This window comes from Nicotiana tomentosiformis, chromosome 11 (genome assembly GCF_000390325.3).
Source record: "Nicotiana tomentosiformis chromosome 11, ASM39032v3, whole genome shotgun sequence".
Taxonomy (NCBI): Eukaryota; Viridiplantae; Streptophyta; class Magnoliopsida; order Solanales; family Solanaceae; genus Nicotiana; species Nicotiana tomentosiformis.
Window position 1 is genome coordinate 113,804,457 of NC_090822.1, and position 3,979 is coordinate 113,808,435.

A 3,979-nucleotide genomic window follows, 5' to 3' on the forward strand; every position below is an offset into this window, starting at 1 on the left:
TTTCCAGTTTCCGTCCAAATTGGACGGTTTTTGGTCGCTTTTTTTGACCGACCAACGTTGGTCGGAAATTTTTGGTCTGTTTTTAGCGTATTTCTAGTAGTGTTCAATATATCTAATTCTATGATAATAATTAAGCTTAGGCAGGACATATCGCATCTTTAGCTTACCGAGGACGTTACCCTTAATAGGAAAGTACAGAGGTCGAGTATTAGGGTAGTGGGTAGGAGGGCGTTCTTCTTTTCCATACCATTAGTATTAGTACGTAGTCTCGTATTTTCCTATTTTTAGATTTCTAATACTACGTGTTGTTTCTCTCTCTTCGGTCATCTTATTACTTTGTTGTTGTTAGTTGTTACTGCTTCTTTCATGGGTTTGTTGTTGTTGTTAGTGTTTCTTTTCATGGCTTCTACATTACCGTATTCTTTTTTTGTTATTGTTGTGCTTATGCTTTCAGTGAGTCGAGGCTTTGTTAAAAATAACCTTTCTACCTCCACAAGGGTAGGGATTAGATCTGTGTGCACTCTACCCTCCCCAAACCCTATTATGTAGGATTATACTGGGTATGTTGATGTTGTTGTTGATTCTGTTTCTCAAGAAAGTATGAAGACCAGCAAAGTTATTCTCGTGAATTCTGATAAGCAATTGATTGAAATATCATCTTCGTTCTCTTTCCTCTCGCTCTCTCCCACAAAATTTGTAGGAGCTCGTCTTTAATGTGTTTAACTTGGTTCAGGTCTTAATCCATCTTCTGGTGTGGTCTTGCTAACTTATAATTTCTTCCCTTTTCTTGGTTCCTTAACTTCTGGTACTGGTTGGTTAAGGCTTTACCCCGCACTTAGTTAGTCGTCTTTTTAGCTTTTGTTGTCATTCTCTTGTGCTCTTTATAGATTTTTCCATCTTCTATTGTTAACTTTTTTCACCACCACAATTTGTGTTTGAAAGTTCTATACCTTTAGCAGAAGATAACCATTTTCTACAGCTGGACACTGAAAATGCAATCTTCTCATAATAAAATCATATAGTATTTGTTTCTACTAGCTTTGAATCTCTAGTGTAAACTTTAGAGGCATTGAATATTGTTAGATGTACACTCCAATTATTGTTTGATGTTTAAGGTTCACAACCACTCTTTAGATGTGCATATAGAGTCATTCCCATTATTAGAGTGACAACAACAACAACAACATATTCAGTATTGGGGTCTGGAAAGGATTGTGTGTACGCAAACCTTATCCCTGCATTGTGAGGATAGAAAGTTTGTTTCCAATAGACCCGGCTCAGGAAAACATAAGCACCCTTCATTAGAGTGAAACGAGACCAGTTTTATTGGTATTTTGCAGATCAGGCTTCCATTGAGAAAGCAGCTGTGTTTGAACTTGGCGTTCTTCTTCTCGAGTTGATAACCAAAAAGGAGCGCAAGTGGAAGGATAAGTATCATCCAGGTTATTATATTGCAAAGTTGAATCGAAGATCCATTGTTCATGAAAGCTTTGAGATAGATACAGACACTGGCACTATTTCAAATACTATTGATTGCCAATTCCCCAGTAACGGCGCCAAAATTTGACAAGCGCAATATACACATTTAAATTGTACTCTCTAGTCAAATATAATATAGTATAATATCGTGTCTACGGAGATTGAATTTAAATAGTATTATCGTAATTTGTAGCTTGATTGTTATCCAGGAGGATCAACAATTGAGATTTATATGATTAATAATAAAATTTAACTAAGAATCTAAAATCTACAGCTATTGACTAGTGACTATCGAAACAAGTAATAAGCAATTAAGGTTATCAATAGAAGAAGATAGGGTTTTGACAGAATAAGTGCAAGATAATTATTCGGGATCTAACTCTAGATAATTCACTTCTAATATTCAAATGAGTCTCTTGAATTCACTCTATTATTAGTACAAACGTTCAGTAAAAATGCCTCTTACGATTAAGTCTTAATCTTACGAGATGAACCAATTTAAGCACTATAAAAATATGCAAGAATGCATAGTAGATCGGTATTTAGAAAAACCTCTTTCCGATATACAATAATCATGTGTGCGTCCTGCGGCTGATGAACGTCCACATCTAGACACTATCTTTGATGCATTGGTAAGCATAGCTGGGTATAGTCCAACTGTGTCAGATTCATATCCATGGATTGATTCCCTCTAGTTTACTAATGTAAAACTTCTCAACAACTACTATCACTCGTACATGTCACTTGTATGGCTGATGGCCATGATGCTCAGAAATAGAAATGCCACCGGGTAGCTATTCTAAAGGATTACTATTTAAAAATTAGCCAGTGCATCATCAATTTCAATTTTTTTGTATAGTTTTACTACTCGTATTTTACCTTTTGGTTTTGCATAATGTATTGAAATCCTTTTCTTTCTCCTTGTGGCGAACAAAGAATTACATATGACAACGAAATTTTACAACTAGAGTGATACATTAAGACTAATGGATATGTGCCCATTATCAGTAAAACTATTGTTGACCTTATCAGCTGAAACAAATGCTTGATCTGATTTATATAGTGCTCCCTTCTCTCTTTATCCATTGAGGTTATCTTTATTTTTTGGTTTACTTAGAATGAAACAAAATAAACAAAAGAGATATTGGTTTAAACTTACTCCAACACACAGACGATTTTCGTTGTCATCCTTAAGGTTCCCTATTTTCCTAATTGTCTTAGTTATTTTTCCTTTTTTTTGCAATTCCATTTTCTATTTTTTATTTTATTTTTTACCTATTGGTAATCTATATGAATTATTATCAACTATAATTAAATTCTAGTTGGAACTCCGTGTAAATAATATGATGGCTATGATTTCAAAATCTTGACCATGAAAATTGTTTGAAAACATTAGTAAGGCATAAGGAAATACAAATTAGTAGAGTATTCTCTTTTGTAGTACATTAGAAGAAATGCAAGATAAAATGCTACTCCTCTTGTTGGATAATATTGGGTATGTTGTTGTTGTTGTCCTCTTCGATTTTATTTTCCGTATTCCCAAATTTGCGAGGGTCTATTGAAAACATCATCTCTATCCTCACAAGATAGGGATAAGGTCTGCATACACACTACCTCCCCGTATTATTGTCCTCTTCGGTTTCATTTCCCCTATTCCCAAATTAAAAGACAATTCCATCTCTTATATTTTAGTTTTGGTTGTCCCAGAATTGTATTCACTTCTTTTAAGCAGATAGTTTTTCCTACACTATTGGATAAATTTTAAAATATTTATAGTTAAAGAAGTATCAACAGACCAACTTTTCCATCAAATAAAGATGCAAACATTGTCAAATAATTAAATTATTCTCGCTCCACTTTTGAGCTCACTCCTAGAGCCTGTTTGGATGAGTAGTTTTTAACTTGAAAGTGTTTGACAATCAAAAAGTAGGCTTAAAAAAGTTAAAATCTGCTTTAAAAAAAAGTCAAAATCAATAAGTTGGAAAACCCAACTTTTTCTAAATTGGCTTAAAAGCCATATTGCTTTGACCAAGAATATTACATTCTTATCCCTTATAATTTTTCTTAATTCCGAAATTACCCCTAAGTAAAAACCCTACAACATACTATTTTTTTCTCCATTCTCCAATATTTGTCAATTTCTTGAAGTTCTTAACGTGAAGCAAACAATAGTTTTTTTAAATAATGTTTGATACATTCCAATATTTTTTGTAAATATTGTTCTTTTGGCTTCTTTTTTTGGTTCCATAACATTTAATTTTTTTGGTCGTTGAATCCTTTCTTTTTTTTTAATTGGTGTAACAACAACAACAACAACAACCCAGTAAAATTTCACTAATGGGGTCTGGGGAGGGTAGTGTGTATGCAGACCTTACCCCTACCCCGAAGGAGTAGAGAGGCTGTTTTCGAAAGACCTTCGGCTCAAAAAAATAAAAAGATAAAATGACAAAAAGGAGACAATATTAGTATCACAACAACAATCATAGGATAAATAGGATAA

The 3,979-nt window shown here is 33.6% G+C and overlaps 1 long non-coding RNA gene across 1 annotated transcript; it reads left to right on the forward strand.

Annotated features, from left to right (window-relative positions):
- The first annotated feature begins 211 nt into the window (after nucleotides 1–211).
- LOC138900902 (uncharacterized) lies at nucleotides 212–1,487 on the forward strand. Its single transcript, XR_011412247.1, has 2 exons — nucleotides 212–1,165; nucleotides 1,308–1,487. It is a non-coding gene; the product is annotated as an uncharacterized lncRNA (long non-coding RNA).
- Nucleotides 1,488–3,979: the final 2,492 nt, after the last annotated feature.